Source organism: Fistularia commersonii, chromosome 19, assembly GCF_037954325.1.
Source record: "Fistularia commersonii isolate RoL2024-O1a breed Wild chromosome 19, RoL_Fcom_v1.0, whole genome shotgun sequence".
Taxonomy (NCBI): Eukaryota; Metazoa; Chordata; class Actinopteri; order Syngnathiformes; family Fistulariidae; genus Fistularia; species Fistularia commersonii.
The window spans coordinates 15054452-15078690 of NC_141302.1; the positions used below are offsets into that span (position 1 = coordinate 15054452).

Here is a 24239-nt window from a genome sequence, read left to right on the forward strand (position 1 = left end):
TACCAAGTCATGTTGATTGTGCTGAGCGGATTTGTCCTCGAGTGTCGGCACTAATTTTAAGATAATGGAAATAAATGCCGGTGGAGTTGTCAGACTCCGGCGTGGTGAAGACGCACCGCATGACTCTAAGGGTGCCGAGGAACGAGTGCAGAGTAATGGATTACGGTTGTGCGGTGGAACAAGACGTGCTGAGCCCTTGCCCTCCGGCTCCTGTCTTCTTCGGGGCGATGTGACCAGCTTACAGAATCAAATTGTTACTCTTTGGCCTCAGCAAACACCTGCTGTTTTGAATCATTCGTCTTATAAGCCGAGATGGAAGAAATTCAGCTCTCCGGCAGTGATTGACAGGTTTTAAGACGACAAAATGATCCGACAGTGGGTCGGACAATGCAGTCGAGGCTTCATTGTGTCGGACCAAAGAGTTCCCGCGCGATCTGGAGTGATCTGGTATGGCTTTTTAAGCTGTCGTATCTGGTACGACGTGAGGCAAGAGGTCATCTTCCCACAACATCAGGAGTCTGTGGCTCTGCTGGTGGAGCAGGAGACCCTCCAATCCAAACGTCTGCTCTTCGATCCCCATCTCCTCCCCCCTGTTGCTCTCGAGTGGTCCGGTTAGCGCGTTGCTTGTCTCATTTATCCCCAGGTTGCTTCTGTAAATAGGTATGTCCATTTCAACATTTGTCAAACTCCCTTCCCCTGCTTCCTCTTCTCTTGCACCATCCATCTCCAGAATTCTTCAAGGACTTCTGCCTTGCAGTTCTAGGCCTACATACGTCTCTTAGGTTACCATGGTTGCCATGCCAATGCAGCAATTGGAGGGCACTTCAGAGTTCACTTCCAAATTCCGTTTCAGACAGTAACGAACTCAGCAAAAGGAGGGAGAACGAATAATCAATCTATGAAAGAGGAAGCACGGCCATGAAATCCATGGCGGCATGTGGACGGAGAAGTCTTCTCCCAGATGTTATACCGCCGCCATGTTGTTGCTGGTCGAAGCATACTGAGACACCGCTTCCCCAGACTTCCAGAGGTACCACTCTGTTAGACCATCTGCAAACTCCCAAAAAGCGTGCAGACGATGACAGACTGAAGGCTATGCGTGTTTAGGGTTGTGCATATATTAATCTGTGAGAGCTTTGGTACAATAAGTTGCTAAAAGCGCTATACAAGGGAGACCACTGAGGATAACTCAGACTCATAAGGTCGTCAGCCAGTGAACTGTAAGTAGAACAAAAGTACAAAAACATAGTGATATGACAGATGATGATCTATAAGATGCATATTTATAGAACACATAATGTCACCTTGGTTTGGTACAGAATTTTTTTTTCTGTTTGCGGTCAAAGACAACAACAGCAAAAGTGGATTAAGTCCAAAAAAAAGATTTGAAAACAGCTTTACTTTGTCAGACAAATGAAAGATAACATTATTCCGATCAAAGAAAAACTCCAGATCTCAACTTGAGTCCCTAAATCGATGTTTTAAAACCAAATATAATTAGAAAGAACAAGCAATGGATGCCTTTGGGTATTTCTTTTTTCTTTTTTTTTTTTTTTTTTTTTAATTGATGTATTTATTATCTTTTTTTTATTCTTTTTAATGGACTCTGCTTTTACAGGGTGCCTGTAATGAAGTCACATTTTGCAAATTTACTTCTATGCAATCGGATATCGGGGCAGTGGTCTCAGCTTCGGCTCGACAGCGAGACGGCCGCCGGTTCGAATCCGACAGGAATTAAAGAGTGAAAGCTTAAATGTCTCTATATGACTTGTGAATGAGAGGGTGAATGGTTTATGTCTCTGAGATGTAAATGAGAGGCTGTGCTTCTCCATATGATCTGTGAATGGTTGTATGTCTCTATATGTGGCCCTATGATTGGCTAGCAGTCCAGGGTGAATCACAGCAGGGATCAGCAAGTGGATAGTGAATTAATGAACTTAGGAATGAATTAGTGATCATACTTTGCATATCGAGCAGATTTTCCCACTCTTCCCGCCCTGGGAGCCAAATTTGTCGAGTGACTCTGACCCCCTTTTTCACAAAAAAAAAAAACATATTTCGAACATCTCACTCTCCCCGCCGAGCCCGTGGTCTCCGTCCGGCCTCCGCCTCCGTCTGGCTCCTGTGCTGTCAGCGTACGTCAAACCCGCTTCTGTTTTAAACCCCGGGCCTCCCTCTTCACTGACACATCCCATTTCCATATCTATGTTTCCGCCCCCCTCCTCCCCTCCAGCGCGTTCATCCATCTCTTCGTCCTGCCGCATTTTCATCGTCCGCCTCCTACCTTCCCTCTCAAGGCTATCTGTGCTTTCCATCTCTCTCCCGAATTCACTCCCTCACTCCACTTATCTATCTTTCACCTTTACCCGCCGTCAGCACTTCCTACTCCTGCTTCCCCTCTGTTGCGTCTGCATCTCCGTGCTCAGGCTTGTGAATTCCCTCGTTCCCGGGGCGGCGGTCAGAAGACGGGTGTCGTCTGGGTCGACGGCGATGGAGATAAATCATCTCAACCTACAGCATCCCTCGTATTTCACTATCATAATTTCATTTTTTTTTTTTTCAATATCCACCCCCCCCTTCCGCCCACATACGAACAAGGGGCGTGGAGCCGTCGGTCTTGGCCTTTGTGACCGACTTATCTGTGATGAATCTTCTCAAGGATAAATCATCTGGTCGTTTTGAAGGCCTCTATGATAATATCATTAACAACAACAAAAATAATAATTGCTCCGATGGTTATTATGATAGTCATAAACCATCATTTCCGGATTATTAGCTGCTTTTCACAGGCTTCAAACCCTGTGGCTTAAACAATGATGTGGCCGGTTTATGGATTTTTACAGGCGAAAGAGCTTCATGCCTCCAAAACATTTAGTCCGGTCCAATCGGACCATGGAAGACAAAAGAGAGACTAAGAAGTGAGACAGAGGACTTCTGTTTAATTCCAACAATGAAGAGGACATCTTTGGCGGTTTTAGCACGCAGGATAAAGATGACGATAGCGATCAACCTTTTCCTGCTAAACTACTGTATTTCTTATTCTTTTAACCATGTGTGTTACAGGCACTGTTCAGAAAAAAAAAGCATTTATGGTATATATCTAGTGAAAAAATCTTTCTATGTTACAAATAGAAACTTGCGGCTTATACACAAGAGCGGCCTATTTTTGTTCAATTTTTTTTTTCCTTTCAAATTTTTATGGGTGTGGCTTATATTCCAGTGCACTTAAAAGTTCGAGGATTACGGTAATTTGCTGCGGGTCAGTAGGTAGAGCAGTGTTCCTCCAACCAGCTCCTCCTGTCTGCATGTCCAACTCTCCTTGGGTAAGACGCTGAACCCTAAAGACATGAATGAAAGGGTGAATGGTTGTAAGCCTCTATATGTGGCCCTGTGATTGGTCCTCGTGGAACCCCACATGAATTAATAGCGATGATAATATCCCTTTAAACAGTTTGGATGAGAAGGGGAAAAACCAGAGAGCGACACGGAGCGTCCATGGAGGCGTCGTCGTCAATTCACCGCCGTTTTGATGGACTTCAGTCACGCGGGAATTAACGTCGATGCCAGACAAGCATTTGCGTCTCCGTCTCACAGCCATCCTCGCCGCTTTCATCCTTTCACCCCCTCCTCCCCGCTTGCTCTCGCCTCGGCTCCGTGTCAGATTGCTGTGTGGACGCCGGGAGCAGATACTGCCGCCCAGCTCTCGGCAAACGTGAGAGCGGAATACCAATGCGGCGCCGTGGTGGCTGCAGGAAACATTTGTCCTTTTGAGACATGGGGGGGGGTGCGAGGCGGGAGGGCGATGGAGATGGAGGCGGCGGGAGCGGAAGAAGCGGGAGAAACAGCTAATCAACACGTAGAAATGAGAGGAAGACCTCTAATTTTCTCCGTCTGCATTTACTTTTAGAGACATGTTCTATTTCAGAGTTATAAATGGGGGTCACTGAGCCGCGGGTGTTTTCAGCGATTTATCCTTTCCCCTGACCCAGAAGCAAATACCAAAAGACGGGGCATTTGGGTACCACAATATGTGGATTCGCTCATTCATGCTTTGTTGGCTCTGCCGGGAGAGAGCTTGCTGTTCCATTGATGGTGCATGGGGGTGCTGTGCTAAGCTAAGTGTCAGCAAATGTGGAATTTGTGAATGCAGATTTCGTTTTCTTTAAGATCCTCTTTTGGTCATTTATTCATCTACATCGTCCTGCACTCGGGGCTGCAGGCTGGGGGAGTGGAGCTTATCCCAGCTGTGATTGGATGAGAGGTGGGGTTCACCTGGGACCTGTCACCAGGCAACCACAGGGCCACATATAGAGGCAAACATTCACCCTCTCATCCACTCGTCCTATGGAGACGTATAACCATTCACCCTCTCGTTCACTTGTGAGAAAAATTCAATCACTCACTCCTTCACACTTCATTTGAACAGTCAACCATTTACCCTCTCATTCATGCCTCAAAAGGACATACTACCATTCACTCTTTCACTTAGCAGCCGTATAAAAATGAACAAAAAATGTATCATTCACACGTCATGGAAAGAGGCATCCAATCATTCACATTTCATACAGACACTCTGTCTTTAGGGGTGAAAGCTTTACAACCTTCCGCCCTCTCAATCATAAGTCACATAGGGTTATTGAATCATTGACTCATTCACACTATATAGACAAATTCACCCTCTCATCGACGCATCATACGGAGACATACAACCATTCACCCTCTCATTCATATGTCATTGAGAGGCATCCAACCATTCACTCATTCACATTTCATACAGACACTCAACCATTCACCTCCTCATTCATATGTAAATTGGACATACGGCCATTCACTCTCTCAGCAACCATATAAAAACGTAAACAAATTCACTCCCTTATTGATGATTGGCTAGATGATGAACCTCTTGTAAGTGCTTGGACATTGTGAGGAAGCCGGAGGAACCTCATTCAGACACAGAAAGGCTTTGGAATTGAACCAGGGATCTTGTTGCCGCAAGGCGGAGAAGCTAACCGCTGTGCTGACTTAATTCAGGGTCGTGACGCCTAAATTGAAGCTAAATGATGCTAAACACCACCTTTAAGCTATAAACTTTATTTAATTTAGGATAGATTCAACCATCATAATTCAACTTTAATTATCACCCATGACTTAAAAAGACATTAAAAGGGTGGACCTAAAATGGCCGCAGATGCTCAGCAAATGAAGAATGACCTCCGATGCGGAGAGCAGAGGCCCGCTAGAAGAACAAGCAGGCATTCGAGATGCCAGAAACAGGATTTCATTAATATCTTTGTGTTTTACCAGAAGCTCCAGTTTAGGGGACACGGTGATTATTCCTCTGCTATTTATCACGGCGTGTGATGGCGGCGCAGTGGTTAGTGCTCCCACTGCACAGCTAGGAGGCTCCAGGAGTCCAAACAGGTGCTGTAGCCTTATTTGACACATTTGGTGTCTTGTGAACAAGTGAGTGAACATTGCGCTGCTCTTTATGACTTTTGAACTAGAGAAGATTCAACTTTTTTGATCCCCATTCGGGAAATGTGGGTGTCGCAGCAGCAGAGAGCAGAGGACAGGTATCAGAAGACATTAAAGTTAATAAATGGAAGAAGATGGAGACATTAAAAAGAACGGAGACAACGTAAACCATAAAACTAAACTGCTACATGAGAACAGGAGTAAAGTGAAAGTTTCAGGAAGTGGCCAGTGGTATAGATGCGACTCCGGCCGGTCAGAACTGTGTGCTGTCCCTGCTCCGGGGTGGACGATCAGCTAGCCGAGTGAGCTGCCCGTCAACCACAGCTCGTCATGCAGGGGCGAAAAGGTTTGTCCAGGATAGCTCCAGGTTTGTCCTTCACCTTCCCCTTAGCCACCATTTCCAGGTTGTCCCAGTTTAGTCCCGCGAGCGAGCGGCTTTCCTCACAAGCTTGTTGATCTTTACAGCAAAGAAGAGCAAAGTGGCTACCAGAGACTGGTAGAAGGTCTTGAGGAGCGCACTTTAGATGCCTAACCCCTTCTGTCCCCTCAGGAAGAACATCCCTGGTTTTATCTGAGCCCACTTTATTGTTAACCCTAATGTACTTCTATGAGTCCACCATCTCCACCTCCTCAGCCTGGATGGTGATTAGTACAGGTCTCCTACTTGGTCCGCTTCCTTTGTCTTGTTGATATTGAGTTGAAGGTTACTCCAACGAAACTCTCAGTCAGTCCTCTGTACTCGTCCTTGTCCTTGTAATTGACACATCCGACAAAGGAAGAGTCATCGGTGAATGTTTGGAGGTGACAGGAACTAGAGTTGTGGCAGAAGTCGGAGGGGAAGAGGGTGAAGAGGAATGGGGACACGACGGTACCTGAGGGTACTTTGGGGCTACGTGGCCTCAGACAGTAGCACAGGCAATGATGTCAGGTGAAGTGAATGACAATGAGAGAGTGAATGGTTGTATGCCCCTGTAGGACATGTGAGTGAGAGGGTGAATAGTTGGCAACAGCTAGTAATCATTGACTTCTCACCCAATGATGATTTGGATCAGTTCTGGCTCCACGAAAACCCAAGACTCACACTAAAGGGTCAGGAGAGTAAATGGTAAATGGATGCATGGATGAACGTGGTGCTAATACAAAGCTAAGAATGAAACTATCTGGAAATGAATAGTATACAAATAAATATATTCAGATTTTGGCAGTGTAATAAAACGGGTATACATGTCAAGTACAACATTAATACCAGCCGCAGTGATTCTTCAATCCTTGGGTAGGAATACACGGCTTCAGAAGTATCTTTTGAAGTACACATTAGAGAGTACTGGGAGCGAGTTTGACACAGACGAGTCGCTCTTTCAAATCCGGCTGACGTGGGGATGGAGATACTGAGCAGGGCTTCAAGAGAGGAATCTGATTATGTTTAAGAATGAAGACAAAGAATCCTTTTTGAAAGCGTTTGGTGCCTTTTGGTTGCGTGATTGAGGGGGAAAAAAAAAGTAAAAAACTAAATCGTTTTTTGCCACAAGGGTCTAATTTACTGCAAAGTATATATTGTGTTTTAACTTTGGAGATGTTTTTTTGTGACTGTGAGTGTCGAGTAAAATGTGAAAAATGGAGTTTGACAGGAGTTGTTCTGTAATTTGAGGAGGTTATGCGATCTCATCTCCCTCCAGCAGTATCTTTATTATTATTATTATTATTATTTCTTTTCTTTAATCCCCCCTTCATAGAATCAGCCTCCTGTTGCTTTCTTGTGAACAGCAGAGATCTGAGTTTGGTCAGGTTGTTGTTTAATTCAAACAAACTGATCTGAATTGAATCTTCTGCCTTGATTTTTTTATTAATTCATTCAGTCGCTCTCTTTATGGCCTATTCAGCACTGCCGGAGGAGGCGTCAGACAAGAGGCGGGGTTTCCATGGATGGCTTCCAGGTTCCCATATAGAGACATTCATCCATTCACCCTCTCATTCACGATTCCAATGCATATGCTGTGTTTTCTTTAACATCCTCCTTTAGTTAAGATTCAGTCATTCATTCATTCATCCACACCGCTAGATCCAACACTTTGGGTTCCGGGGTCGTGAACGGAGCCGATATCAGCTGTGATTGGGTGAGTGGCGGGGTCACCCGGGACTGGTTGCCGGGCGACCGCAGGGCCACATAAAGAGGCAAACAAACATTCACCCTCTCATCCTTGCATCATACGGAGACACATAAGAATTCACGCTTACTAAAGAGACACCCAACTATTCACCCTCTTATTCCTGCATCTTTTTGACTTACAACCATTCACCCTGTCATCCACATGTCATATAGGGTTATTCAACCATTCACTCTTTCACACCTCATATAGAGACTTGAGTATTCATCCTCTCATTCACATATCCTATAGAGAGGCATCCAATCATTCACTCATTCACATAGACTCAACCATTCACCCTTGCATCCATACATACTTAGACTTATAACCATTCACCCTCTCATTCACAAGTCCTATAGTCACACAACCATTCCCCTTTTCATTCATACCTGTTACACATGTGTTTCACTCCCTCATTCACATGGCCTATACAGACAAATATGTATTCACCCTCTCATTCACGGGACAAAGAGACAAAGAAATATTCTGCATCTCTTTTAGACGTCATAGCGGGACAGACAACAATTCACTCTCTCATTCACATGTTATATAGAGGCATACAACTATTCACTCACTCATTCACATGTCTGGATATTCAGGGTCTCCAGTGAATCTCCAGTGTGTTTGGACTGAGTAACCCCAGGCAGACAGAGGGAGAACATGGACACTCCACACAGATATCCTACCGTGGAACAAAATATATGTAGCAATTACCTGGACCCTTGTAAACCTTCGCACACTGTGTGTGTGTTTTAGTTTGTGTGTGTGTGTTTGCGTCCCTTTTTGTCCCATTACCCCTGTAATCACGCGCAGGCCTTTGTTGGCCGTCAGGGCTGTAATTAAAGTTGCAGCGAGGCAGCGCTCGCGTCACCGCGCTTAGAGGTTAAATGACTTCTGGGGGAAGCGACAGCACCGACATTAATATGTTCATTTACTCGAGAGGGTGAACCCTGCTAGGTTCCACAGCTAACTTCCAAGCATAGCATAGCTAACTCGCTATGATGTGCAAGAGGCGGCGAGATCGATCAGCTTGGTAGGTTTGTAAAATCCTCATTTTTACAGAAAGATGGAAAACCCTTCTTTTGTGAGAATGCGTCCTGCTGAGAAATCAAACCGCAGATGGAAAATGATCACAGTATCGATTGATGATTGATCCCTTGTTCTCGTGTGATATTTTTTGTTCGGGAAGGCGACATGCAAAAGTGTCATCGCTGTCAAAATGTGTTGTTTTAACAATTTACCAAGCTCCTGATGTTGCTATGTCCCGTTTACGTGATGGATTCCACGGCGGGTTAATTAATCATTCACTGTCAATTACACATGGAGACATGTTTCACATCTGGGTTATTTTATGTGGAAAGAGCCTGGAGAACCTGAAGGAGAATGCGGGGCAACATGGAGACTCCACGCAGAAACGCCCGCGGAGTCTCGGGCTAAAGCACTAACCGCTGCCGTGGCATCCCACTACTTCGCATTTCACCCTTTTTTTCATCACTTTTATCGTTAAATGTTTTCTGGACATGTTACATAAAACGTTCACAGTATTTGCTGCCTGGCAGTGGAATAAACGCGGCGTTGCTTTTTAGCAACGGCAAAAAAAAAAAGAAAAAATCAGCTTGACGCCGCAGCACTTTTCACTTGGCAGCAGCAGATAGAGGTGCGTTCAAAACCAGCTATGTAAGTCATTACTCCAGGTACACTCCGGTCCGCTCTCATCATCACTTCTTATTATGGTAGATGAAGCAGAAGCCTAGCCTAGCTCTCAAACACACACACACAGACTCACACACACCCTTGGGCAAAAAAAAAAAAAAAAAAAAAAAAAACTGTGACCCTAATGTGGGTAAATAACCAGCGAGTGCAAGACGAGGCGCCAGTTTCCAACACACTGTCCCTTTCCCAGCCTCAGGGGGTGTTTCACACACTGCGCTTTAGACACATGTGGCAGGTCAGACACGTTTAAGGCTGCCGACATATCGCATGAGCAGCCCGATGAAATGATAAATATTAGACAAATAAATGCATTTAAAAGATAGAACTGGTGATATCAAATATATTGTGTTTAGTGCTGGATTGGTGGGGCTTCACAAAGCAGATTAGTGAGAGTATTTATTTATGTATTGTTATTTTCAGTGCTGTGATAATAGTGGTATCGGTGTAAGTTGTGTTGGTATCGATGTTATTATTCTATAATTATAATTATATATTATTATAATTATCATTACTATTATTGGTTGTAGTAATCTTAGTTGTGGGAATAGTTCTCATCATAGTATTGGTAATAGTGGTATTGTAATTTTCTATGGCTTTATTATTATTATTATTATTATTATTATTATTATTGTTGTTATTGATTGTGTTGTTGTTTTGATTGTGTTGTTGTTTTGATTGTTGTAGTTTTTTTCATAATTGGTAATGGTATTATTGTTAGCTGTTGTGAAATTTGCATTGGTGGGAGTGTAATGATTTTACTTTATTATTGTTAATAATAATAGATTTTTTAAATTATTATTCAGGGTTAAACAGAGAAGGTGGATTTGCTGTGGTGACCCTGAACAGAAAAGCCAAAAGATATTTTTTTTATTATCATTACAATTATTATCATTATTATTATTATTTTTATTATTATTATTAATAATAATAATATAATAATCCAACTAGTAGTATTATAGTCATTATTGTTATATTATTATTATAGTTGTTGTTGTTTATCTTGATTGTTGTTTTTTTGATTGGTTTCTTTTTAGAATTAGTAATGTGATTGTTATTGTAACTACAATTAATGATAGTCCTCGTCGCTTTTGTCGTTGTTGTTTTTGTGATTTTTATTGTTACAATAAGATAATACGTTATTGATCCCGATGTGGAATTTTGATCATTAATCAATTGATTATTATAATCATTATTATTCTATTTTTTGGCATTATCATTGTTGCAGATTAGAGGTAAGCGGCAGCTCTTACGTATCTTAAATATTAGATATTTGCTGCTGAGAATCTCTGTTTTCTGCACTATTCTTCGTGTGCATTCATTCATTCATTCAATATTATATATCATATAAAATAAAAAAATGTTTAAAATATATACAATATAAAGCTAACAGATCCCCGGATTACGAGTTGTGTATTCCCCAAGGAAATATGTTGTTTTGTTTTTTTTAATATTTATTTTTTTAGCGGTTAGCTTGTTGGACTTTGACGAAATAGCGCCGGGGCAAAGAGCTGGGGAGGAACCGGGGAGCCATATATCACGGGTGATAATTGCGACCCACTGGCAACCTCGGAGGAGGAGGAGGGGTTGAGAGCGTGACAACGGTGTGATCCGCCTGATAACTAGAGTCCAAATGAGTGGGGCTGGGATACATAAGTACATGAGGTGTTAATGAGGGGCCGCACCCTGCAAGGGCGCCTCAAGAGGCTCTCTGGGAAATCTGATCGGCGACAGTGATGATGGCTGACAGCGTTCATGCTGAGCATTTCTATTTATTTTATTTTATTTTTTTTTCTTCTGTTTTGTTTTCGCACACATCATCTAACCACACTGATTATGAAGCCTGCGGCGCTCTGGGCCTCGGCTGGAGCGCTCAGATTCACTGTTCATCACATGGGCTGCTGTTTGGTCTCTGCCTCCCCGCGGGAAACACCATATAAACTAACGCCCACTTAGGTCAGTGCTTCCTTCTCACAGCCAGAAGGTTCCTGGTTGGATTCCCACAGGATGCATTTCATGTGTGGAGTCTCCATGTTCTCCCTGTGTCTGTGCAGGGTTCCTCCCACAGTCCAAAGCATAATAATGAGATTGAGTTTATGTACATAGACGTGTTAATGAGAGGGTGTATGCTTGTTTATATAGATACTTAAATTAGTTTTTTTTTTCTTTTTTTCCATAGATGTGACATTTCCTCAGTGTGGGACGATAAAAGGCCATATTCATGTATTCATTCATGAATCACAGGGTCAATGTTTGTTTATATTGACGTGTAAAGGCGCGGGTAATTTCTTTGTTTTTCCTAGCATTTAAATGAAGGAATGAATATATAGTTGTGTACATGAAAGTGCAAATGTTGTTTATATCGATGTGTAAATGAGAGGGTGAATGTTTTTGGTTTACATAGACATGCAAATGAGTGGTTGAATGATGTTTATTTAGCTGATAAATGAAAGGGTAATTTTTTGGGTGATTTTGATGCGTAAATGGTAGGGTAAATAGTTGTTTCATTTTGTTTACAAAGTGAATGGTTGTATGTTTCAATTAGACATGTGAATGAGAGAGTGAATGTTGGTACAAATGTGAAAATGTAAATGAGAATGTTATTTTATATAGATGTTTTAGTGAGAGGGTGAATGTTTTTGTTCCTATAGACTTGTAAATCAGAGGATGAATGTTTTTTAGAGAAATCTAAATGACAGGGTGAATTAATTGTTTATATATGTGTGTAATTAAAGGATGGATGCTTGTTTGTATAGATGTGTAAATGGAACAATGACATTTTTTGTTTATATAGACGCGTGGATGAGAGGGTGAATGGTTGTTTACATAAACGTGTCAATGAGTAGCTGAATGTTTCTTTATATAGACAATTAAGTGAGAGGTTGAATATTTGTCTGTTTGTATTGGTGTTATTGAGAGGATGAATGTTTTTGTTTATAGAGATATGTAAATAAGATGCTGAATTTTGGTTTTTATGACATGTAAATGAGAGGATGAATGTTTGTTCATATAAACATGTAAATGAGAGAGTAAATACATGTTTGTATGGATGTATAAATGAGAGGGTGATTTTTTTTTGGTTTATCTAGATCTGTAAATGGGTGAATTCTTTATTGGTAATATTGAACTGTAAATGAGCAGGTGAATGGTTTTAATTAGATGATGGCATGAATGGTTGTATGTTTCTGTCAGATGCATGAATGAGAAAACAAATGTTTGTCTATCTGGACGTGTAACAGAGAGAGTAAGTGTTTGTCTCTAAGACAAGTGGATGAAAGGGTGAATGGATTTGTGACTTTATGAGAGGGTGAATATTGCATCCCTCAATGTGGCACATGAATAAGACAATAAGGCAGTGTGTCTTGATGTGATGGGGAAATGAGACAGTGAACGTTGAATGTCTCCATATGATATGTGAAGGACAGATTGAATTGTTGCAGGTCTCTATATTGGCGCTCAGCAGCGGATTGAATCTCAGACCATTCCAGTGTGCTAGTTAGCAAACGGCTAATACACGAGGTGACGTCTCACAGAAATACTAATCGGAATGCGCATGGTACATAATAATAACTGGAGAATTAGAGGGTGCAGGAAATGTCTCGAGACCGCCAGCGGGGGGATCCATACATTCAATTTCACAGCTTCTCAATGAGAGTGGGGTTTTATTGTGAAGAGGAAGCTGAGCGTGACAGTCGTGAGGGTCAAAGGTTGAACGCTGAAGAAACATGGAAACTACATGCCATGGATAATGGAAGGTTCCTGGTTCCTGTGTGGAGTCTCCATGTTCTCCTCAGACGCCTGGGGTTCCTTCCATGATACAAATACATGGAGGAGGTGAAAATTTGTATGTCTTATAGGAAGAGCTGATGAGAGGTTAAATTGTTGGAGTTCTCTTTATGAATGAGTGATTGAATGAATGGCTGCATATCTCTATGACACCTGAAGGAATGGATGAATTGTTGCATGTCTGATAGGAAGCGCTCATGAGAGGGTGAACTGTTGGAGTTCTCTTTATGAGTGAGCGAATTGCTTTATATCTTTATGATACCTGGATGAATGAGTGAATGGCTCCAGATGTCTATGTTTTGTGTGAATGTGAGGGTGAATGTTTGTATGTCTTAGAGGAAGGGCTCATGAGAGGGTGAATGTTGGAGTTCTCTTTATGGACGTATGAATGAAGTATGAAAGTGTTTGTTTTGTGTGAATGATTGATTATCTCTAAACAAAGTCCGAATGATTGAGTGAATGACTGTATGTCTTTATGGACGTGTGAATGAATGGGTGAAGACTTTTTTGTCTCCTTATATGGTGCTATGATTGACGGCCCTGCAGTGGTTGGGGTAAACCCCGCCTCTCGCCTCTGACAGCCATGATAGGCCGTCTGATAATAACGAATGAAGCAGATAACATGAATGAATTAATGAATAAATAAATAAAAACTTCCTTGACACAACAACAAACCCATCCTCAGGTGTGGTTGTGTTTTTAACACACAAACAGTGAAATGCTCTCACACTGGGTTCCTGAAGGCAGCGTTTGAATCAACACCCCTATGGCGCGTGAAATAACGTTAGCACGTTAACATTTGAGGAGAGAACGCAGGAAACCGACGCCTGGGCCCAAAAGGATGGCCGTCGCGGCGGAAACAAAATAATTGTGCATGTGTGAGAAGTTGGTCAGTGCGAAGCTGTGCATATTGAAGCTTCTTTGTCGACATTCCGGGAGCATTGAGAAGTTCCCCGTCGTGAGAATGCAGAACTCCCCTGAGCCCCGACAATCATATGCAAATCGGCACAATCATGTAACATAGTCACAGCAAGGCACCTGTGTGTGTGTGTGTGTGTGTGTGTGTGTGTGTGTGTGTGTGTGTGTGTGTGTGTCAAGGCTGCATTGATTAAAACATGAAGCTGTTGTCACCGCTAATGTATTCCTACATTTCTAAAAAATAAAAATAAAAACACAACCGCTAGAGCCATTGTATGAAATCATCACAACCAAAGGTCAGTTGAGGTTGATTCATACGTTATTGTTGTTAACGGTAGGAGTAGTAGCAATGGTAATGCTGATGTTGTTTTTAATTGTATTCTTTTTATTATTGATCATGGTTTTACTACTAGTTGTAGTGATATTGATATTATCCAATTATTGATTATTATTACTATTATTATTATTATTTTAACCCCGTGACCCAGAGTGCAGGATGAGCAGCAGCCGATCGATGGGTTATTATAAAGAGAATTATGATCACAATTAGTTTTTAAATTATTATTAATATTTTTTTATTTCCCCCATTGCTTACATTATTATTATTGTTAGTACAGATATTAGTAGTTACAGTAAAAGTAGCAGTAGTAGTACTGGTAGTAGTGGAAATAGTGGTATTATCATTGTTTACAGCATTATTATAATAATAATTCATTACGATTATTGTCATGATTATTTTTCTTTATTGTGATTATTATTATTATTATTATTATTATTATTATTATTATTATTATTACTGGTCTTGTGAGCAGCAGGGTTCATCCTGGATGGCTCAGGTTGCTTATAGTCACATGATTCAGTAGGGCATATATGGTAAATATATAGTAGTAGTAAATATAGTAGTAGTAAATATAGTAATAAAGCTATTCACTCATCAAATATAGATATGCAACCATTCACCTTCACATTCAAACGTCTCAACAATTAAAGTGGTTGGCGCAGCGCCCGGCTCTTCATCATGATCCGTTACCGTCTTGTTTGCTGTTTCTGACACGTTTGGCGATGACAAGATTCTCATAAACATCCAGGGCCTTGTCCTTCGACCTTTCAAATCCTAATCCAACTCCGAACGGATGGATGGTTGGATGGTTGAATGAAGCTCCGCTTATTCATTCCCATATGCAGAATAGCAACCTTGAACTAATGGCAACGCAAAAAAAAAAAAAAAATGAGGCAAATATTTCCAGATCCGTTATACATTCATTTAAGAACATTGCTCTGCACACTTTTATTTCATCCATTTATTTAATACCTGTGCTTTTCATCTCCTGTTTGTGCAGAGCCTGACTCTAAATAACACATTCTGATGCTGCACTTTTCATAACTTGACTTTATAAGAAAAAGGAGGGGGGGATCAGTAACAACTGCTGCAGATGAAAGCCTTCCTTAAATCCCCAATCTCCTAATTCCTTCTCTTATGCACAGTGTGACTACTATAATGCAGATTGCTCTTCCTCGCGGCAGCATAAAGCAAGAATTAATGGATTAAAGTAGGAGGTTAAGTTGCCTCACAGGAGTCACGTGACCGTGGAGTTCTCCAATCACATGTGGTCGGTGGTGTCGATCTGCTGTTTCCGGCCCACGGCCGTCTCTAGCTCTTTGTCAGGTAAAGTCTCCGGTAGCTTGAAGGTTCCCCGCCGGCGTGCTCGTCCGTCACATGCAATTAAACGGGGCTCGCCGCTGTCGGCCTGCAAGTCGGGGTACTGAGCGAGAGGTCTGGCTTGTGCATCCCTGTCAGATGTCACTCGCCATCCATCTTGCTTTATGGCTGAGGTGAAGGGGATGGGCACACACACACACACACACAAACACACACACACACACACAAACACACACAAACAGACATGCAGGAGTTGCAAACCAAAACTATGAAGGTTTTCCTGGCATGTGGTGCTTCATGGGGTTAAGCGAACTTGTATAGGACTTTTAATGGATGATTATCAATGTGGACGATTAGCGATTATCGATGGTTTCTGGCAAAAGCCATAAGCATTAGCATTCACAGCTTTTTGCATTCGTGAAGGATACTCTCCTGGTATGAGCTGCCAACATTTACTTGTTCATTTATTAAAAATATGCATGTATTATTATTGTTATTATTAATATTTCATTTACGTGATTATGATTATGATGTTGATGGTGATTATTAATATTGTTGTTGTTGTGTTACTATTTGAAGTACCGGTAGTACTATTAGTGAGTAGTAGTTTCAGTATTAGTGTTTTCTTTAATTATGTAAAAAAGTTATTCAATCATTATTTTAATTACTATTAATAGTAGTAGTAGGAGCATCAGTATCAAAGTTGTTGTTATTCTTATGCCCATTCCTATAAACTGATTGAAACATCCTACTGTACCTAAAGTCTAAAAGTTTACGAGCTGGTCTTTGCAATAATAGACAGAGTAGGTATTTGCATTTCAATTTCTTAATTTCTCAATTAATCTCAGGGAATACAGTTGATCAACATTGCATTCTCTGATTGGTCGACTGAATTGCGTAGCATCTTCCAGGACGATCAACTGTACTGATTCCCCCAATCTCTTGTCGATGTATATATGTTTATATATCTATTTAACTTTCTTTTGAGTTAATCATTTTATTCTCACGGCAAGAATAGCGACTTTGAGCATCATGCAGGTAATTATACTAATTAATTAAGTGTTTTAATGCGTAACCAAAGGATGTAATACAAGGCAATGTACAAAATGCTTCAAATGCTCTAACAGGAAATAGTTAAATGAGAGAAAAACGACGGCCGTTCAAACGAAGGCTGCAATAATATCACAATTTGACCGAAAGGGATTTCGCAACCTGCCATCTCGGGTCGTTCAGGAGACAAAAGTGAACATATTTATTTACAGGAAAAGGCGCTCGGGAGTAAAACCCGTGGAAGTAATATCTTTCTTATGCACGGCTGCACATTAAACACACCACTCGCTCGCCAGCGCCCTCAGGAGACGCAGCGTCGTGTTCGCCCCTGATAATGTTCTATAACCTTTTATTAGAGCCGCCGCGGTGGCGGGATACAAACGTGGGCAATCTAGTTCCGCCCCGGTGTTACTTTTTAAAGCCAACATGTCAGCGGTCGACGAGAGAGCATAAAATATTTATGTGTTGTTTTTTTATTTTTTGATTACCCATACCTGCAGCATTTTTAATAGTCCGGCATTCTCGCTATACATTATGTACTTCCAACTGCTCACATACAAGTGTTTATTTCCCCACTGGGCTCCGTGGATTAGAGAGGCTTCATATTCAGTTATCAGGGTCAGAGAGGCCTCTTTCCAGCAGGTGGATTAAAATGAGCTAAATAGAGTGACTGTCGTTTGTGAGAGATTCCAATTGAAGTGAACATTGGATACCACATTGTGTAATAAATCATTAGAATCTGGTTCAAATATAATTAGATATACTTTTTTGTGTGTGATATTATTCTTATTATCATAATATATATATTATACTATTCCATACTATATTATACACTCTCTCACTCAGTAATATATACTATATTTTACCATATATAATAGATGGTAATCTATCATAATATAATATTATACAATATTCATATATTTTTTTATATAATAGCTATGTTATTCTTCTTCACATCAATAATAATATTATCAAGACATATATTTAACATATTTTATATGTGTGTATTTATATATATATAATTTTATTATTATACTATTAATATATCTTATATATATTATAATATTTATATCATATTTTATATTTATCACATACATATATATAATTTTTTTTTTATATTCCCTTGTTTTGTTTCCTGACGTGTAGATTGAGTTCAAACGGTTGCTTTACCCTGAAGACACACTGATGTTTTTTTGGGGTGCTTCATCATCCTGCTTGAAATACACCACCCTCCTGAGTAGAACCTAATGTATTACTTTACACGGCCTGTCACACACTCTGAACTCGAGTCTTATTGAATCTGCTCATTCCTCCAACTCCACTTTCAATCGCGCAAAGGAAAGGCAAACACGGCTGTGCTTTTTATGACCGCCCAGATCTCCAGAGAATCAGGCTCCATCGATGACATTCATCGATTCATTTATTTATCTATCCCGGCCCTGCGACCAGACAGGACCTCCTGCGGAGTGAATGAAAGCTCCCACAACACCGAATTAATGGGAAATCAGGTGTGACGGCAGATGCGCCGGCTTATATGCCACTGCAAGCTGTCTATGCCTGTTGCTTATCTGAGCGAGGCCGAAAATGAAAATGATGGTTATTCATTTATTCATTTCACTATTTATTTAGTTAGTTCCTTCTTTTTCATAGTCTATGCATTTATTTTTATTTTTTACTTGTGTGTTTGTTTGATTTATTTATGTTTGTATTTGTGTATCTATTTATTATTCATTTATTTATTTATTTTCATTTTACTCCCTATTCTTTTTAACCTTTCTTTTTGCATATTTTTGTATTCTTTAAAAATACAATTTGTCTCATTGGAGAGGCTGCAGTCAAATAATCAATCGTGACCTATTCCAATTTCTGCCAAGGGAGGCCGAGACTTCATAGTAATCCTCTCGGGCTTGACGAGGCGCCTCCCTTGACATGACCCTGCTGGATTTCCTGCACGCCAAGTGAGCTGCAGAGGTTGTGGCTCTGAACACTGATAAAAAGCGCCATTGCCGGGAGAAGCTGAAGTGTTGGAAAGAGGAAGGTTTCAAATGGAGTTGGATTGACAGTGCAAAAGAAGGGGTGAGCACATGGAGCGATGGTGCAAAACATGACCAGTGTTACTGACAAAGTCCCCTGCACGTTGTGTTTGTCATGGTTGGTGGTGAGCGTGGCAGCGCCCACTCGAAGATCGGCACGTCCGCAGACACGATTTCCCAGACACTGTCCGCTGAGAGACTTTCAGCTGGGTCCCAATGTCATGCAGCAGATTGCGCGGGAATGTGCACCAAGTAACAAATACAGGCACGGCGGAATTGCAGTTATTTGTCTGTCAGCCTGATGTGAGAATAACCCTGCTAGAAAACCTCATCTCAGCGCCCGTAAAGCGCAAATACAGGAGAGCCTGGGGTTACCAACGCCTCTAAACACCAACAAATCGGCCCACGAGCAGAGTTTTCCATCACATTTTGAATGAAGCTGTGAACAAGCCTTGGTGCCCAAGTGCACAAACAAACAAACTCACAGGTTTTCTGTTTTGTGGTGTTGCAGCGTGGCATCAGGTGTGCATGTTACTCCATGTTATTTACATTGTTCATCATGTGTTCTCCTGGTATAATGCTTTTTGGTGCTTGTTTTACAGTAAGCTAGCTTCATTATTTCTCCCAAAAAGGTTGAAACTATGGTGGATAGTGGTGTTAGAAGAAGTTAAGGATGAACGTAGATCCAAAGAAGGAAATAACAGCTAAACATTACGGCGGTGTTGGTGTTACAGATCTCGCTAATAGCTAAGTCAACCATCTGTACGATCCTGAAGAGCAAAGATGAGCTCAAGATGGCTGATGTGGCTAATAGGGCAACTAGTCTAACAAAAGAAAGGTCTCATGTCTTAGAAGAAGGAGAAAAGTGGTTGTTAGTTTGGATGAATGAAAGATAGCTTGATGGAGGCTTAACTTTTGCTGATTGAGTGAAGGAAATGCTGACTACAAGAGCTGGCAAGAAGGGAAAGAACACCAGAAACACAGCAATAATTAAAGTTATCTTTAATTCTTTTCTGTATTTTTGCAAAAAAATAGACCATAAAAAAGTTTGTAAAGTTCATTTGTTTTTGGGTCTGGAGAATGGATCAACGGGGTTTACATTGATTTTAATGGAAACAATGATTCGAGTCAAAGGATAAATTAAATTTGTAAGTTGGGGTTCTGCTGCATGTTGTTATTCATCTCTGCCACTGCATTGAGCTTAGCAGTGCTAAAAAAAACACCAGGTACATTTGATCTCTTCATCACTTATCATCCACCCATCACATCCCACCTCATTGTTGTGATAAATGTGTCGCCGGATGGGGGTGGCTGGGGTTGCGATCATCTTCACCAAGAGTATTGATTAGCTGATTAGCAGTCCCGGCGGCGCCTGTTTGAAGAGAATTTGAGCAAGACTGATGGGAAACTGTCTGCAGTTATGAGGGAGTGAAGGAGGGGGAAATGTAATAGGGATTTTTCGGGATTTGAAAGGTAGGGGGAGCAGTTGTACCCCAGGATTGGACTGTTAATCAATAACACACAGAGTCATGGTCACGTGACCTATTTGGCCCTCACGACGAGGTAAACATGAGACTCCCTGGGAAAGGAACGTCTTCATATGTTCTTTTAGGCATAAAATATTCACGCCATCGATCGGCTGACACTCGATCAATACCTACCGATGTGTTTGTTTGTTGGCTGCTGAAGATGGGGGTCAACATGAGGGTTCAACATTCGTTCAATGGGTATTGGTATATATATATACCCATTGAACGAATGTTGAACCCTATATATATGTTCGTTACATCCATGTATTTGTTAAGATATCTATTTAAATCATCTAGATTGCAGGACACCTGATACACACACACACACACACACACACACACACACACACACACACACACATATATATATCCAGTGGTAAGAACGAGTATTTGATGCACTGCTAATTTTTCAGCTTTTCCTACTGTCACAGCCTGTAGAGATCTGACATTTAGGTGCTTATATAGGTACTAACTATGAGTGATGGTATCTAAAACAAAAATCCACAAAGAAACATTGTGTGATTTTTAAGTAGTTAATTTGCTTTTTTATTGAATTACATAAGGTTTCGATACATCAGAAAAACAGAACTTAATATTCGGTACAGAAGTCTTTGTTGGCACAGAGATCAGACATTTCATGTAGTTCTTGATCAGGTTTTCACACACACACAGCAGCAGCGATTTTGGCCCACTCCTGCATACAGATCTTCTCCAGATCCTTCTGGTTTTAGGCCATTCCCTGGTCAATTTGGACTTTCGGGTCCCTCCAGAGATTTTCTATTGGCTTCAGATGTGGAGACTGGCCAGGCCACTGCAGGACCTTGAGATGCTTCTTACGGAGACACTCCTTAGTTCCCCTGGCGGTGTGTTTCGGGTCGTCATCATGCTGGAAGACCCGGCCATGATCCATCTTCAAGGCTCTTACTGAGGGAAGGAGGTTGTTGGCCAGATCTTGCGATACATGGCCCCATCCATCTTCCCCTCAATACAAGGCAGTCGTCCTGCAGAAAAGCAGCCCCAAGGAATGACCTTTCCACTTCCATGCTTCACAGTTGGGATGTTGTTCTTGTTGCTGTACTCATCCTTCTTCTTCCTCCAAACATGTTGAGTGGAGTTTAGACCAAAAAGCTCTATCTTTGTCTCATCAGACCACATGACCTTTTTCTATTCTTCCTCTGGATCACCAAGATGGTCATTTGCAATCTTCATCCAGGCCTAGACAAGTGCTGGCTTGAGCAGGGGGACCTTGCGTGCGCTGCAGGATTTTAATCGATAACGGTGTTGTGTGTTACTGGTGTTTTTTTTTGAAACTGTGGTCCCAGCTCTCTGCAGGTCAATGAGCAGGTCCAGCTGTGCAGTTATGGGCTTCTCTCACTTTCCTCATGATCACTGATGCCCCGCGAGGTGAGATCTTGCATGAAGCCCCAGGACGAGGGAGATTGACCATCATTTTGAACTTCTTCCATTTTCTAACCAATTTCAACAAATAGTTGTTATCTTCTCACCAAGCTGCTTGCCTGTTGTCCTGCAGCCCATCCCAGCCTTGTGCAGGTCTACAATTTTATCCCTGATGTCCTTACACAGCTCTCTGGTCTTGGCCATGGTGGAGAGGTTGGAGTTTGTTTGATTGAGTGTGTGGACAGGTGTCTTTTATACAGGTAGCGAGTTTAAACTGGTGCAGTTAATACAGGTAATGAGTGGAGAACAGGAGGGCCTCTTAAAGAGGAACCGAGCTCTGTGAGAACCTTAATTCTTACAGATTGGAAGATGATCAATACTTGTCATGCAATAAATTGCTAATTAATTACTTAAAAATCATACAATGTGTTTTTCTGTATTTTTGTTTGAGATTCCATCACTCACAGTTGAAGAGTACGTATGACAAAAATTACAGAACTCTAAATGCTTTGCAAGTGGGAAAAGCTGAAAAATCAACAGTGTATATTCGCCACTGTATGTATATCATTGCATGTATTGAATGCATGTGTTTGTATTGAGGTATATAAAATGATTTTAGATTGTAGGAGGAAACCTGATACACTGCAAAAAGAAAAAAAAAAAAGAAAAAAAAAATATATATATATATACGGGAAAAAAAAGACTGGATTGCACATTTCCATAAACACAGAAACACATTGACACGCATCTGCCTCGGCGGCGGCGCTCCTCACATGCCGAGCCGGGAAGATAAATATTGACTCACAGGCTTCTCATTAAAAGGCTCTTTTGACTACAGCAGCCTGAAAGGGACATATAGTGCACTCATTACAAATGCTAGAACGTGTGCACCGGAGATAATGGTGACCCTTTGTGTTGTTTGCGACGGAGAGCCGAGGGTCTGCGGAGGCGTAATTGGGGACGGGGATCAGATCGGAGGTCATCCCGGATGTTAGGAATTACATGATTTGCTGTAAAATGCAGAAAAAAATAAAACAACGGGGGTTAATCTTGTTTTGCCAGGAGATCACGCCAAGTTTGCACAATGGATGCAGCTTCTAGTCCGGGACTCGCTGCCATCTGTTGTTCCCTGTGTTCCACCCGGGCTCTTTGTTTTCTATAACACGGACAGTATTTAAAGTGAATAAATGCCGTTGGTGAAGCTATCACACGGACAACAGTGGCTGCAAGAGAGAGAAGAAGCGCAGAGATGAGGCGGCAGCACTGCTCTGGTGTCTGATCAGGCCTAAAATGCTATTACTCCGTTGTCACCACTACTGCTCTCTGCTGTTTAACTCGCAGAGATGTGCTGACCTTTTTGGCGCTTAAACGCGCCATTCCTCCCAAACGCTGAATCTTTTTTCTTAGAATTACAGCGACTCCCGGTTTTATAGCCATGAAAAAGGCAACACCGGTGTCCGGAAGAGTTTGGAAGAGTCTGGAAGAGGAGCGACCATTGCTTTGGGGCGCCATTGAGTGCCGATAAATTTCCTGGATTTCCTTCCCTGTTGGATTTTCAGCCACAAACCTCACATCAAATATGTGGCTGGAGGGATCAAATGAAGTTGAAACAGTAATACTTTGTGTATTTCTGTGTTTGTGTACATATATATATATATATATAGTAAAAGGACAATGTCATTATCCTTTTTCTTTATGATCAAGGATCTCTTGATCTTTGCTTTGACCCCTGATTGCTGCAGGAGGTTGGAGGAAACATCAGGCTGAGTCAGAACTTAGCGGGCTGCCTCCTCTGGCACGCCGTTTGCGTGCCGATCCTAGGCTCAAAATACGGTGAAAAGTGGAAAAAAAAAACAAAAAAAAAAAAAACTAAAAAAAAGAATGCAAAAAATATGCTGAAATAATGAATTGATAAGTACATAAAATAAAAAAGGAAAACAATTAAATCTAAAAAAAATTATTTTAAGCATATTTTAACAATAAATACATAATTCCATTAATTAAAAAAAAATCTAAATTATATAAATGCATATTATAGAATTAGAATAATAAAGCCATAAATACATGAATACATTTAGCATTGACATTTAGCAATGAATGAATAAACAAATAAAACCCTGAATAATATAAATTGATAAAATATTAAAATGTAAATAAATAAATTAACCAAAAAAGGAAAGACAGGATAATATTGCGGGTAATGAATGAATAAATCAATCAAAGTTGTGTGGATGGAATAGTGAATCAATGCATAAAAAAAAAATAACTTATTCAAAGGAATATTTGGTATTTTTCCAAGATATTTTGCCATTTTGTGTCAATTTTACCCTTTGAAGAAAAAAAATATATAAAAATAGAAAAAGGCATTTAAAAAAAAAAACAGAATTATGGCAAATGGATGTAATTTCCCATGATACTTTGGTGACAGTGACACAATATATCCGCCCACATGTGCAGTAATGGAGGATCAACCAGGTATTATCCTTTTTTATCCGCTCCCACTGCATGTGGAACAAAGTCTGAGCTGAGTTTTTTT

The 24239-nt window shown here is 41.0% G+C and overlaps 1 protein-coding gene across 8 annotated transcripts in view; it reads left to right on the forward strand.

Moving 5' to 3' along the window:
• nrxn2b (neurexin 2b) overlaps nucleotides 1-24239 on the forward strand; it is a 749542-nt gene that overhangs the window by 86366 nt on the left and 638937 nt on the right. The window lies entirely within an intron of this gene.